This window comes from Lepidochelys kempii, chromosome 23, assembly GCF_965140285.1.
Source record: "Lepidochelys kempii isolate rLepKem1 chromosome 23, rLepKem1.hap1, whole genome shotgun sequence".
Lineage (NCBI taxonomy): Eukaryota > Metazoa > Chordata > Testudines > Cheloniidae > Lepidochelys > Lepidochelys kempii.
The window spans coordinates 8,159,363-8,174,647 of NC_136402.1; the positions used below are offsets into that span (position 1 = coordinate 8,159,363).

The following is a 15,285-nucleotide window of genomic DNA, read 5'->3' on the forward strand; positions in this document are numbered from 1 at the left end:
ACAGCACCCCCTTCCCTGTGCCCCACAATCCCAGGCTTGTGCCCCACATCCTACAGTGCCTGCTGTCTACCCCCAACTCTGACTTTGCCTGGCTTGCACCCCCCCAGTTCTGACTGTGCCTGGCTTGTGCCCTTCCCAGCTTTGACTGTGCCCAGCCACTCCCCCCAGCTCTCACTGTTCCCTCCCTGTGCCCCCCCAGCTCTGACTGTGCCTGGCCTGTGCCCCCCCCCAGCCCCAGTTGTGCCTCCCCAGCTCTGGCTGTGCCTGGCCAATCCCGCTCCAGCTCTCACCTCTGCCTGGATTTTGTCCCACCCAGCTCTGCGTGTGCCCAGCCTGTGCCCCCCCCAGCTCCAGCTGTGCCCAGGCACCCCCCACCCCGCCCACCAGTTCTCAGGACCACCCAGCACTCCCAGGGGTCTCCAGAGCTAGCAGCTGCTGGACTGGGGGGGCACCAGGTTCCCCCCCACTCCTCTCCCAGGCTGCCCCAGGGCCCTGCTCTGAGCCTCCCCTGGAGCTGAGCAAACCCCTCCCATTGCAGTGTTGGGGGCTCCCATCTCCCCCCACTACCACCTGGCTCAGACCCCTCCCACAGCAGGGGTCAGGCGGGGGCTTCCCCAAACCAGCCCGCCAGTCCCGCACCGTTCAGTTGGGCCAGCCTATGGGGAGCCATAGGCCAGGCTGGGCCTGGGGAGGGGGGTGTCGGCTCCCTCCAGGACGGGGCCCAGCACCAGGGCCTGAATCTGCAGCCCCTGCAGCCAGGCTAGGCAGCCCTACACACCTGGGCAAGAGCAGCGGGGGGACGGCAGGGACTAATGGGGTGCTGAGGTTAATGGAGGGCCGGAGCTCATGGGGATGTTGATTGGGGGGCCGAGAGTTGATGGGAGACTGGAGTTCAGGGGAATGTTGATTGGGGAGCAGGAGGTTGATGTGGGGACTGGGTTTCATTGGGACACTGATTGTGGGGCAGGGAGTTGATGGGAGCCAGGGTTCATGGGGACGTTGATTGTGGGCGAGGGGCCTGATGGGGGGCCGGGTTCAGGGGGATGTTGATTGGGTGGCAGGGGGCTAATGGGGAGCCGGGGTACATGGGGATGTTGATTGGGGGACAGGAAGTTGATGGGGAGCTGGGATTCAGGGGGACATTTATTGGGGGTCAGGGAGTTAATGGGGGCCAGGTTTTATGGGGATGTTGATGGGGGCAGGGGGGTCAATGCGGGGCTGGGGTTCAGGAGAACATTGACTGGGGGGCCAGGAGTTGATAGGGGCTGGGGTTCATGTGGATGTTAATTGCGGGGCAGGGAGTTGATGGGACTGCCGGGGTTAAGGGGAATGTTTATTGGGGGGCAAGGAGTTGATGGCAGATGATGTTTCTGGTGACATTGATTGGGGGGTAGAGAGATGATGGGTGGCCGGGGTTCAGGGGAACGTGGATTGGGGGGCAGGGGGTGGTTGGGGTGGGGCCGGGGTTCATGTGGATGATAATTGGGTCCCAGAGTTAATGGGGACGAGTTCAGGGGGATGTTGATTGGGAGGGCAGGAAGTCGATGGGGGACCGGGGCCAAGTGAAAGTTTATTGGGGGGCAGGAGATTAATGGGAGCTGGGGTTCAGGGGGATGTTGATTGGGGGGAAGGAAGTTGATGCGGGGGGCCGGGGTTTATGGGAATATTTATTGGGGAGCAGAGGTTTGATGGGATTGGGGTTCAGGGTAACAATGATTAGGGGTTGGGAGTTGATGGGGCCCAGGGTTCATGGGGACATTGACTGGGGGACCGGGAGTTCATTGGGGGCAGGGAACAGGGGAACGTGGAATGTGGGGCAGGGAACAGTTGGGGGGGCGGGGTTCATGTGGATGATAATTGGGGGGCAGGGTGTTGATGGGGTGGGTTTCAGGAGAATGTTAATTGGGGGACGGGAGTTGATGGGGGGTCGGGGTTCAGGGGAATGTTGATTGGGGGGCTGGGAGTTGATGGGGCCCAGGGTTAATGGGGACATTGATGGGGGTGCATGGGGTTAATGGGGGCCAGGGTTCAGGGGATGGGGAGCTGAGTTCAGGGGAAAATTGATTGGGGGCAGGGAATTGATGGGGTTCTGGGGTTCAGGGGAATGTTGATTGGGGGGCCAGGAGTTCATGGGGGGGCTGGGGCTCAGGAGAACGTTATTTGGGGGCCAGGAGTTGATGGGGGCTGGGGTTCATGTGGACATTAATTGGGGGACATGGGCTTAACGGGGGTTGGGGTTCAGGGGAACATTGATTAGGGGGCAAGGGGTTGATTGTGGGCCGCGGTTCAAGGGGATGTTAATTGGGGGACAGGGGTTGATGGGGGCTGGGGTTTAGGGGAACGTTGATTGGGGATGTGACGATGTGACTCAGCAGGGAGGGGGAAGTGTTGACCTGGGAATGTGCCCTGGGGATGGGAGACCTGAGAGCCTGTCACCTGAGCCGGGAGGGGGAGGTGACACCTCTGCCAGGAATGTGGACGGAGGCTGCAGCAGGGAACCTGCTGGGTGGGTTTAGTTTCAGTTTGGGGCTGGGTGGAGGAACACAGGGAACCCCAGGGCTGGGGTCTAAGCTCCCTGCTCCCCCAGAAGGACTTGACTGAGGGGTCCTGGGTGTACCCACAAGCTCTGTTTTGGACTGTGTTCCTGTTGTCCAATAAACCTTCTGTTTTACTGGCTGGCTGAGAGTCTCAGTGAATCCCAGGAAGAGGGGTGCAGGGCCTGGACTCCCCCACACTCCGTGACAGGGGAGCAGGGAGCTGATGGCTGGTTGGAGTTCCTGGGGACATTGTTTGCGGGGTAGGGAGTTGATGGGGGCTGGGATTCATGTGGATGTTAATTAGGGGGTAGAGGGTTAATGGGGGTGGGGTTCAGGGGAATGTGGATTGGGGGCCATTGGGCAGTTTGGGGGGGCAGAGTTCATGTGGATGATAATTGGGGGGTAGGGTGTTGATGGGGTCTGGGTTTCAGGGGACTGTTAATTGGGGGTCAGGGAGTTGATGAGTGGGTGGGGTTCAGGGGAACATTGACTGGGGGAGCAGAGAACAATGTGTTCCAGAGGAGAGCCCAGAGAAGGGGTTGGGGACCTCAGAAACCACTAAGGTGGGTGAGGATTCCTGTGACTCTGTAACAGAGGGAAGCAGGGTGTTTCCCAGCATGGAAGGGGGCAAGACTAGCTCCTTTCTGGCAGAAGGCAACATGCCCTCGGGCCAGGGGCAGGAGAGGTGTTGTCAGTGGTTAAGGAAACTGTCCTAGTTGTTAGCTGGGAGATTATTGCAGCTGAACAAGAGATAGAGCCCTTCCTCGGGAGCACAGAGAAATGTGTCTCAGGAGGGGGCCCAGGGGCATAAACTGGGGAAGGAATAGTGGGTGTACAGGAATGTCTCCTCACTGGTCACTTGGGGCGGGATGCCCAGGACTCTAGGAGGATGGCTGGGTCAGCCTCTATGCACCCAGGCACTCAGCCTGTGACCCAGGTTTTGAGAGGGAATTGTGTAACCGGCCTCCTGGAGGGGAGCAGCTGACTTCTCGGGGATAGAGAAAGGGGTGGCGGAGGGTACCCCAATCCAGGTCCTAGTTTTTCAGGATGCTATTTCTGATAAGGTTTTGGAAGGTAACTGTGTCTCTTTACATCAAGATGCAGCTCCAACGCTTGTGACGGAAGAGGAGTTGAGACCAGGACGTTGCCAGGTGGTGGTTTGTGAGAACACAAATGACTCAACTGACAGAGAGGGGGGTGTTTCCCCCCAGGCTGGTGAGAGGCAGGGAGCAGTTATGGGAAAGCTGCCGGGAAAAGGTGAATCTGATCGAAGGGTAAACACCTAGCCCAGAGAGCACCGATCACAGCCCTCTAGGGGGCAGGGGAGGACTCAGTGCTGGGAGGGAGAACTACAGGATAACCCCAAAAGGGGAGCTGGATTTTCTACATATGTACAGTCCTGGGGTTGGGAGACTGCTCCCCAAAGGGCCAACCAATGTGCAGGATCCCCCTGGACCCTTATCTTGCCAGCCCCTGAGATATCAAAATGCCAGAAACATGATTAAATTAACAGCCCATACAAAGGGAAACACTGGAGGGAAAGAGAAGTGAGTATTCCCCCCTATTCGGCACTGGTGTGGCCACACCTGGAGTATTGCATCCAGTTTTGGTCCCCCCACTACAGAAGAGATGTGGACAAATTGGAGAGAGTCCAGCGGAGGGCAACAAAAATTATCAGGGGGCTGGGGCACATGACTTATGAGGAGAGGCAGAGGGAACTGGGGTTATTTAGTCTGCAGAAGAGAAGAGTGAGGGGGGATTTGATAGCAGCCTTCAACTATCTGAAGGGGGGTTCTAAAGAGGATGGAGCTCGGCTGTTCTCAGTGGTGGCAGATGACAGAACAAGGAGCAATGGTCTCAAGTTGCAGTGGGGGGGTTCTAGGTTGGATATTAGGAAACACTATTTCACTAGGAGGGTGGTGAAGCACTGGAATGGGTTACCTAAGGAGGTGGGGGAATCTCCATCCTTAGAGGGTTTTAAGGCCCGGCTTGACAAAGCCCTGGCTGGGACGATTTAGTTGGGGGATTGGTCCTGCTTTGACCAGGGGGTTGAATTAGATGACCTCCTGAGGTCTCTTCCAACCCTAATCTTCTATGATTCTATGATTCTAAGCCAGTGACTGATTACATGGGAGAGAGTCAAAGGACACCATGAGTAATGAACAAAGTAACCTCAAACTACACTAACTGAACAGAGAGTGTGGTATCATAAAGATACTTGTAAACGCACAGCTGGGATAAAAATTTTGGTGTTAATGTTAAGTTGGGGTAAGTATTTTGACACAGATGTTAAACCTTATGATAATACTACTTCTCAATTAGTACCTGTAAACAGGTCTAAAGCTTATCACGGTAGAGAAACCATAAAAACCTGTTTTACTGTGTGTGAATGGGGAATCTGAGGCATGCTGCCTCATGGCCTTAATGGCTGGATGCCAAGAGAACTGTAACAACAAACTGCCTTCAAGATCATCAGTGACTAACCCTCTTGCAGTAAACTAAGAGGGGAGGTGTGATGCTCTGTGCCTCGGGGTAACACCCTACACCCCATGTCCATCTTCATAAAGTGATTGTGTGGTATCCAATGCAAAGTTAGTCATGTTGGGTGTCTTCGGAAGGTTCATGATGCCCGGAGCATGAATGTTATAGTGATGTTATAGTAATTGTTACAGTAATGTTATAGTGAAGTTATAGGTTATAATTTCACATATATAGTTATAAGACTGAAAATGTATCCTCATGGCCTAAAGCGAGCCCAGACAAAACTCTCCAAGAACAGAGAGGCAGTTCACACCTCATCAGGGCATGGATGGGACAAACCCAGCCCAGCCTCACAGGAACAATGGACACTGGCTTAGGCAGCAACAAAAGAATCTGTTAGACCCTTGAGCAAGTCACCCCCTTCCTTTGGGCAGTTTGAGACTGCGATAAGGTAATGGTCATCTGACTCTGGAAGGGGTGGGGGGCAAAGCCAAGAGGAAAGAAAGGGCATGATAAAAGGGAGAGACGTTTGCCATGCTCTCTCTTCCACCTACATCTACAGACACCACCACCACCAAGTGACTGAAGCGCTGATCAAAGGGGAGAGCCTGACTGAAGAGCAACCAGCCAGCCTGTGGTGAGAAGCATCTAAGTTTTTAAGGACATTGAAAGTGTTGAGATCAGCTTAGAATGCGTTTTGTTTTTATTTCATTTGGCCAAATCTGACTTGTTATGCTTTCATAGATTCATAGATATTAAGGTCAGAAGGGATCATTATGATCATCTAATCTGACCTCCTGCACAATGCAGGCCACAGAATCTCACCCACCCACTCCTGCAATAAACCTCTCACCTGTGTCCGAGTTATTGAAGTCCTCAAATCATGGTTTAAAGATGTCAAGGTGCAGAGAATCCTCCAGCAAGTGACCCATGTCCCATGCTACAGAGGAAGGCGAAAAAACCCGAGGGCCTCTTCCAATCTGCCCTGGAGGAAAATTCCTTCCCGACACCAAAAATGGTGATCAGATGAACCCTGAGCATGTGGGCAAGATTCACCAGCCAGATACCCAGGAAAGAATTCTCTGTAGTAACTCAGATCCCACCCTATCTAGTGTCCCATCACAGGCCATTGGGCCTATTTACCATGAATAGTTAAAGATCAATTAATTGCCAAAAACGCTTTGACTCATAATCACTTAAAATCTACCTTTATAGTTAATAAATTGGTCTGTTTATTCTACCTGAAGCAATGTGTTTGGTTTGCAGTGTGTCAGAGGCCCCCCTTCGGAGAACAGGCCTGGTAAACATCCATTTCTTGGTTAAATTGATGAACTTATATAAACTTCCAGCGGGTATAACTGGACCCTGCAAGACGGCGGTTCCCAGGGTTGTGTCTGGGACTGGAGATATTGGCTAGTGTCATTCGGATGCAAGCAGCTGGGAACAGCTTACATGCCAGGGGCTGTGCGTGAACAGCCCAGGAGTGGGGGTTCTCACAGCAGAGCAGGGTCAGGCTGGCTCCCAGAGTCAAGGACTGGAGTGACCTAGCAGATCACCAGGTCCAGATAACCCCAGAGGGGAACGTCAGAGCGGTGCAGTGAGCAGGGTGTATGTGTGGCTTGTTACTCCAAGTGAAGTTCCCCTTTAAGCACTGATATTTGTGACTCTAAGTGAGTCTTAAGTACAGTGGCTAAGAGCAGTCAGGAGGAGGTCACAGATTTGTTATTTGCTGTTTGTTTATTTCGGGAAGGGGAAGTAGGAAGAGAAAAGCAGGAAAATGACAACCAGAGAGGAAGCTACAAACCTAGAGCTGGCCAGACTGGAGGTGGAAGAGAAGGCAAAGGACCGGGAGTATCAAATGTGGCAGGCAGAAACGAGGCTCAAAGAAGAGGAAGCTGCATGCAGAAGGGCCATGGAAGAAAATGAGAGAAAGCAGGAAGAGAGAGAGAGTGAAAACACCAACTGGACCTGCTAGAGAAGCAGAACCAGAACCCCTCAACCCTGACGACTCCCATCTCTCCAAAAATTCGCAAATGGGAACACTTATGCCCCGCATAGAGTGAGGATGATGATATTGCTGAATGGGGGGCAGAGATTTGATGGGAGGGCCAGGGTCAAAGGGAACGTTGATGGGGGGAAAGTGGGTTGATGGGGGCCAGGCTTCTGGGGAATGTTGATTGGGGGCAGGGGGTTGATGGGGGACTGCGATTCTGGGGAGTGTTGATGGGGGGGCCAGGAATTGATGGGACAGGGTTCATGGGGACGTTGATTGGGGGGGCAGGAAGTTGATGGGGGGCCGGGGTTTATGGGAAAATTGATTGGGGAGCCGAGGTTTGATGGGATCAGGGTTCAGGGTAACAGTGATTGGGGGGTTAGAGGTTGATGGTGCCCAGGGTTCAGGGGGACGTTGATTGGGGGGCAGGGAGTTGATGACAGGCCGGGGCTCAGGGGAATGTTGACTGGGGGGCAGGGAGTTGATGGGAGGCCAGGGCTCAGGGGGACATTCACTGTGGGGCAGGGAGTTGGTGGGGGGCCGGGGTTCAGGGGAATGTTAATTGGGGGACCGGGGGTTGATGGGGGTCAGGGTTCATGGGGACATTGATTGAGGCACCTGAGCCCCTTCTGTGATACCCCCTCCCCCTGCCCCCCAGACTCTGCTGGCTCCGGGCCTGGCCTCCCTCAGCCCCCCTAACCTGGCGGGTCCCTCCTGTTGATTTCTAACACAGCGAGCAGTAGAGAGCAGCCGCGGGCCAACCCCTGCCTACTGCCCCAGGCCCCCCTCCCCGCCAGCTGCACCTGACTCCCCCGCTCACCCTGGCTCTCTGGGGCATGAGGAACTGCCTCCCCGCTTCATCTACCGTTTGGGGGCCCCCACCCTGATTCTCACCCCTCCTAGAAGGCAGCTCCTAGGGTCCCCCAGGCCTCACCACCACCTGGCCCCACAACTGTGATTGGGGCTTCCCACCTCCCCCCCAGTCCAAGAGGGTCCTGCCACTGTGGGCTGGGGCATTAGGGGGGATGTCTGCGCCCTTGCTGCTTCCCAATTCCTTAGTGGGGTCAGTGCTGGGACATTGGTCACCCTGACCACCCACCCTCTGCTCTGGGGCCATGTGGGTCCCTGTCTCCCCCCCCGCCCCGGCAGGCCCACACTCACCCCCCCAGCTCCCCGCAACCCTCACCACCCAAGTCAGGGGAGATGGGGGTGTGGAAGGCTGGGGGGAGGGATAGCTCAGTGGTTTGAGGGTTGGCCTGCTAAACCCAGGGTTGTGAGTTCAGTCCTTGAGGGGGCCTTTAGGGATCTGGGGCAAAATTTGGGGATTGGTCCTGCTTTGAGCAGGGGGTTGGACTAGATGCCTCCTGAGGTCCCTTCCAACCCTGATATTCTGTGATTCTGTGACTCCTGACAGCAGGGGGGGCAGGGCAGATGGGTGAAGAGGATGGTGCCCAGCAGGAGGTGGATGAAGGCCCCTACTGGTTCCCCACCCCCGAGACAGAGTTCTGTCCTGCGAAGACCAGCCTGACCCTCCCCCTGATCCCTGCTCAGCTGGTGGGGCCCTGTGGCACCTGGCCCAGGGGCACCTGCTCCAGCCACACTCCGGCCTGGCTCAGAGGGGGCTGAATCCTGCACCCCCCAGCCCCCAGCACAGGGCTCGGCCCACGGACGTGGCCAGAAGAGTGCCCCTCCCCAGACACAGCTCTGCCGATGCCTTTCACTCCCCACCCACAGCCCCCTGCCAGCCCAGCCCTGGGCTCCCCCCAGCTCTGCCAGTGCCCCTCACTCTTGACCCACAGCCCCCTGCCAGCCCAGCCCTGGAGTCCCCCACTCAGATCTGCCACTGCCCCTCACTCCCGACCCGCAGCCCCCTGCCAGCCCAGCCCTGGGCTCCCCCCAGCTCTGCCAGTGCCCCTCACTCTTGACCCACAGCCCCCTGCCAGCCCAGCCCTGGAGTCCCCCACTCAGATCTGCCACTGCCCCTCACTCCCGACCCGCAGCCCCCTGCCAGCCCAGCCCTGGGCTCCCCCCAGCTCTGCCAGTGCCCCTCACTCTTGACCCACAGCCCCCTGCCAGCCCAGCCCTGGAGTCCCCCACTCAGATCTGCCACTGCCCCTCACTCCCCACCCACAGTCCCCTGCCAGCCCAGCCCTGGGCTCCCCCCAGCTCTGCCAGTGCCCCTCACTCTTGACCCACAGCCCCCTGCCAGCCCAGCCCTGGAGTCCCCCACTCAGATCTGCCACTGCCCCTCACTCCCGACCCGCAGCCCCCTGCCAGCCCAGCCCTGGGCTCCCCTCCTCCAGCTCTGTCGGTGCCCCTGTGACAAAGTGGATTTTTCCTCCTTATTATGTTGTATGGGAGCCTATGTGAGTCTTACTGTTTTGCATGAATACTGTGGGTGCCTCAGTTTCCCTGTGTGCCGCACCAATGCCTCGGTGGTGGGCATAAGTGTGGGTGACTTTTGCTAAGACCCTCGGCGCCAGGCGAAGAGGCTCCAGCTGTTGCTGGCTGTTATGGCCCCACAGCGGCCTCTGGTGGGCAAAGGCGGTTTCCCCGTGCGCTGCATAAGGTGGTGGCGGAGCGTTTGTTGTTGCAGGGGACCAGGTGTGACCTCGCCTGGCAGCCGGGACCCCAGACAAACGGCCTGGAGACTGGGGACCCCAGCGACGGGTGACTGGGAGGCCCAGCCCAGACCCGCTTGGGAGCCAGCCAGTTCTGGCCAGTGGGAGGACAAAGGGCTGAGGAGAGAGGGCTCCCGCGCCCTGTTTACCTGGGACGGAGGACAAAGGACAGGGGAGGAGCTGTTGGGGGAGATGATATAGGATGGTCGGCTGGAAGGAGGGGGCTGCTGGACTGGGAGAGAGCAGCCAGAGCCCCCTTGGAGGCTGGACGAACCTAGATGTATGGTGCTGAGGGAGGCCCTGAGAGTTTCCTGTGCTGGGTTCAGATGCTCAATAGACCCTCCTGTTTTACGCTGGCTGAGAGTCGCTCCGGTCTAGAGAACAGGGGGGCATTATTCCCTCTGGGAGTGGAGGCCCCGGGGGTCCAAAGCAAATGGACTCCCTATGGGGGTCCACGGCGAGAGACAGGCGCACTGAAGGCTCAGAGAGGTGCGGTTCCAGGAGGCGGAGGGGCTTAATCCCCGAGGGAGAGTGGACCCCCGAGAAGGGCTGTCGCACTGAAGGGGGTTCCCCCCAGGGACCACATGGAGCTGAAAGAGCACGAGGGCCTGTGAGTCCGTGACAGCCAGTTCGTCAAAGGAAATTCCCCGAGCACGTCAACCGAAAGCACACTGTTCTAGGTAAAATATAAAACAGATTTATTAACTCCAGAAAGACAGATTTTAAATGATTATAGGTAACAAGTGAGAGATCCAAGTTGGTTACATAAGAAAAAACTAATTTGCAGTGTAAATTCTACAGACTAAGCAAGATTTGAATTAAGCAGTGTCTTGCCCTCATAGACGTTAAAGGCAGCTCACAGGTCTCAATACACAGGCTGGGTTCCCTGCCAGCCTGGGACCAATCTCCCCAGTTCAAAGTCTCTGTCTTCCAGGTGTTGAGATGGGGGAGGAGAGAGGCCAAGAGGTGATGTCATCGATCCTAACACCAGCTAAGTGTCTCGACCAGTTGATGACCCACGGGCTCCCAGCACCTTCACAAAACTGTCTCTCCAACGAACACCCCGAAGCTGGTCCAATTCCTAGAGCTGGTCATGCCTTGAATATTGCTGCAGATATAGGTTCCCTGTCCCGGTGCTGTGAGTCACAGCCTCTGGGGAAGGCCCTTTGGTGCCGAGCCGGAGCACACGCCCCAGGTGTGCACCCCAAAACTTTAGAATGCGCAGAACATATCGACCCTCCTGTGTTCCTGTCGCTTTGTCTCTGGCCTCCCGGGCTCAAGTGGACCCCAATTTGCCCCACTAACCCTCCCCTTGGACCTGGTGCGGCCCAGCAATTTGCAAAACTGTCTGCATCAGCGGGTGAATGTTAGAGCACCATGAAGCATGGGTTCGTACCCTAAGGCTGGTGCAGTGAGGGCCAGCCCACAAGTTCTCTGCTCAGGTACCTCAGGGAGCTCAAGGTCAGTTGGTTCACCGGGACACCCCCCACACACACACACACTTCCAGAGTCGCTACTCCTGAGGGGGTGATCCCCATCCTGGCCGCGTGACCGACAGCCCCGGCTCCTAGACGTGACCTGCCATTTGGCAGTGAAAACGCAGCTTGGCCCCATGTGATGCCATCATTTACTTCCCCGGCTACTGTGGCATCTGCAGCTTCCCCCAGCTACGGGTTGATATTTTCCTCCTGATCATTGATAAAGACACTAACATGCGTCCGGCTGACACCCAGTCCCCTAGTAGACGTGCCCCACAGGGGACAATTCCCCCTTTCCCGTGTCTTTTTGAGCGCTAGCCAACATATAATCTGGACTCTGTGGCTCCCGGAGCGTGGAAATTTTCCATCATATGGAGTCAAGTGCCTGACACAGGCTGACCCTCTTCTGCCAACACAGTCACTTTTAGCTTTTAGCACATTTATAAGCTCATCAAAAAGCCATAGAAGCGTTTGCCAAGCCCTATGTCCCGTGTGCTCCCTGTTCATTACACTGACGCCCTTCAGTGCAGTACTGATCGTCTCCTGGATCAGCCTTCCCAGGATTTTACCCAGGATCAATGTCCCACTGTGACATAATGGGACTGTTCTTAATGCTTCCTCTGAATACTGTAGGGGTGCCTCAGTTTCCCCTATGCAGTTCTTAAGTCTCTAGGTGGTGGGGTAAGGGTGTATGATCATTGCAGAGCCCTAGAGGGCAGGTGTGTGCAGGGGTCTGGACACAGAGAATGGCCGACACCCTGTTTCCTGGCAACTGATGACCTGGCCCTTCCCCACTGCAAGGTGAGAGCTAAAGGGATGGAGAACAAAGGAATCGGGTGACATCCTGGCCCGGGAAAGGGACAAAGCCCAGAGGAGGAGGGGCTGGAGAGAGTTTGGAGCCTGCTGGGGACATGGAGTGAAGTGCAGACGTGGTTGTCTGGCTCACTGCCCCCCAAAATGGACCTAGCGGAGGGGTCCTGTTCTCTGCACCTACAAGCTCTGTGTTAGACCATGTTCCTGTCGTCTAATAAACCTTCTGTTTTACTGACTGGCTGAGAGTCACGTCTGACTGCGAAGTTGAGATGCAGGACCCTCTGGCTTCCCCAGGACCCCTCCTGGGCTGACTCGCTGTGGGAAGCACACGGAGGGGCAGACCCAGGAAGGTGGAAGCCGTGTGAGCTGTGTGTCCTGCAGACAGGCTGCGCACAGAAAGGAGACTTCCCCAGAGTCCTGACTGGCTTCGTAGGGAGCAGTTCCAGAGCATCGCCCGGGGACTCCGTGACACCCACTAACCGGCCTATTAGGCAAATCATCCCATTTATAACCATGGCATTTCCCCAGATCCCTGGACCTTCCCCAAAAGGTCAAAGATCTGTTAGAAAACCCCACTAATGGTTCTGAGAGCTCCTCAGCCAATGCTTTGAATACTCTTGGGTGCAAGTTATCTGGTCCTGCCAATTGAAACAGATGTTTGACTTCAGTTCTCGCTGGAATAGGATGGTCTCATCATTGTAAGATAGGGAAGCCCCATACTGATTCTTCCCAAACCACAAAATATGTACGAAACACAACTGTTTTTCTGTGTCAGGGCTGAGAATGTCAGTCCCCAGGACCCCTTCGGTTCCAGGTCTAAGCTCCCAGATGGAGCAGGAATCCACCCACTCCCTGCCCCCAGACAGGCAAAGTCCCAGAGCCCCCACCCCGACCCCCATGGCATGAGCCCATCTCTCTCCAGTCTTGTATCCATCCCAGAGACCCCTGGTGCCCCACGCCCCCTGTCTATTGCACTGTGGGGAGCTTTGGGCTGGGTGACAGCCACCCATGGCTGGGAACTCTGGGTTGGCACATCAGGAGCCATGGATTCAGCGCCCGAGTCCAAACAGGTCCTGTACCTCATGCCCCAGCACGAGCTGCATGGCCCAGCTGCCCAGACCTTCCCCTCTCACGGGGCAGGGAAAGGACCCACCACCCTGGGCTGCTGCCAGCTGGCCTGGACCCTCCTAGGAGACAGCGCCGGCCCCTGGCAAAGGGAAGGGTACGTGGGATGGCCGAGCCAGGTGAGCTCAGCCCTGCGGCCCCAGGGCCCCACCCCACGGCCTCCCCAGGCCACGAGGTGGGTGGGTGGGTGACCCCAGCGTACGCTTCGGAGCACAGGACTATATGTTACAACCCCCCCATCACACAGCCCTCCTTCACGCACACATGCCCAGCCCCCCCCATGCACACGCTGCCCCCCATGGGCCCATACACACACACGTCCAATCCCCCACCATGCACGCGCTGCCCCCCACGACCCCCATACACACACGTCCAATCCCCCCATGCACGCGCTGCCCCCCACGACCCCCCCCCACACACACACGCAGCCCCCCCATGCAGGTGCTGCCCTCCGCGGCCCCCATACACACACACAACAAGCCCTGCCATGCACGCGCCTCTCCCCATAGCCCCATACACACACACGTCCAGCCCCCCCCATGCACGCGCTGCCCCCCATGGGCCCATACACACACACATCCAATCCCCCACCATGCACGCGCTGCCCCCCATGGGCCCATACACACACACATCCAATCCCCCACCATGCACGCGCTGCCCCCCACGACCCCCCCCCACACACACACGCAGCCCCCCCATGCACGCGCTGCCCCCCATGACCCTCACACACACACACACCAAGCTCCCCCATGCACGTGCTGCCCCCCACGGCCCCATACACACACACGTCCAGCCCTCCCATGCACGCGCTGCCCCCCATGGGCCCATACACACACAAGTCCAGTCCCCCCATGCACACACTGCCCCCCCACAGCTCTCCACTCACACCCAGCCCCCCCCACATGCCCCCCACAGCCCCATACACACACACAGCCCCCCATGCACTCCCTACCCCCATTACCCCCCCACACACACGCCCGTCTCCTGACATACACACACTCCCTCACATGCCCCCAATACACACACATCCAACCTCCTCGTGTACCCTGTGTCCCCTCCCACAGGCCTCCCCACACAGACACCCAACCGCCCCCCCCCCCGCATGCTCAGACATGCTCCCCCACAGGCACCGTCCCCTGGTGTCACAGACGTCCGTCAGTGGGTCGTACCACACCTCGTGCTCGGCTGTCCTGATTGTTACTCAAAGGGCAGCATGTAACATAGCACTGGGAAACTCACCACATACCAATGCTTCGGGGGGGGGGAGGTATAGGATTTAGACGTGTGTGTGTGTGTGTGTGTGCAGGGTGTGTCTGTAGGTGTGTATGGTGTATGCATGTATATGGTGTAGGGGGGTGTGTACATGTGTGTATTTGGGGTGTGTACAAGTGTACGTATAGCATGCTTGTGTACAGGCTGCCTGTGTATTGTGTGTGCGTGTGTGTGCATACAGGGTGTGTACGTGTGTGTGTGGGGGGTGTGAGTGTGTATGGGGTATGTATGTATGTGTATGTATAGCGTGTGTATACAGTGTGTGTACAGGGTTCATGTGTATTGTCTGTGTGTGAACGGGATGTGTGTGTGGGGGGGTGTACGTGTGTGTGTGTGTACAGAGGGTGTATGTATACAGTGTGTGTGTGTGTGGGGGTGTACAGTGGGTGTATGTATACTGTGTGTAGGAATGTGTGTGTGTGTACAGTGGGTGTATGTATAGCGTGTGTGTGTGTGTACAGTGTGTGTACAGGGTTCATGTGTATTGTCTGTGTGTGAACGGGGTGTGTGTGTGTACGTGTGTGTGTACAGAGGGTGTATGTATACAGTGTGTAGGAGTGTGTGTGTGGGGGTGTGTGTACGTGTGTGTGTACAGTGGGTGTATGTATACAGTGTGTAGGGGTGTGTGTGTGTGGGGGTGTGTGTACGTGTGTGTGTGTACAGTGGGTGTATGTATACAGTGTGTAGGGGAATTTGTGTGTGGGGGGTGTGTGTACGTGTGTGTGTGTACAGAGGGTGTATGTATACAGTGTGTAGGGGTGTGTGTGTGTGTGGGGTGTACGTGTGTGTGTGTACAGAGGGTGTATGTATACAGTGTGTAGGAGTGTGTGTGTGTGTGTACGTGTGTGTGTGTGTACAGTGGGTGTATGTATACAGTGTGTAGGGGTGTGTGGGGGTGTGGGGGTGTGTACGTGTGTGTGTGTACAGAGGGTGTATGTATACAGTGTGTAGGGGGGTGTGTGTGT

At 56.7% G+C, this 15,285-nt stretch overlaps 1 long non-coding RNA gene across 1 annotated transcript; it reads left to right on the forward strand.

Annotated features, from left to right (window-relative positions):
* The first annotated feature begins 2,696 nt into the window (after positions 1-2,696).
* On the forward strand, positions 2,697-7,093 carry LOC144929723 (uncharacterized). Its single transcript, XR_013634933.1, has 4 exons — positions 2,697-2,797; positions 3,636-3,794; positions 5,581-5,655; positions 6,769-7,093. It is a non-coding gene; the product is annotated as an uncharacterized LOC144929723 (long non-coding RNA).
* The last annotated feature ends 8,192 nt before the right edge of the window (positions 7,094-15,285 follow it).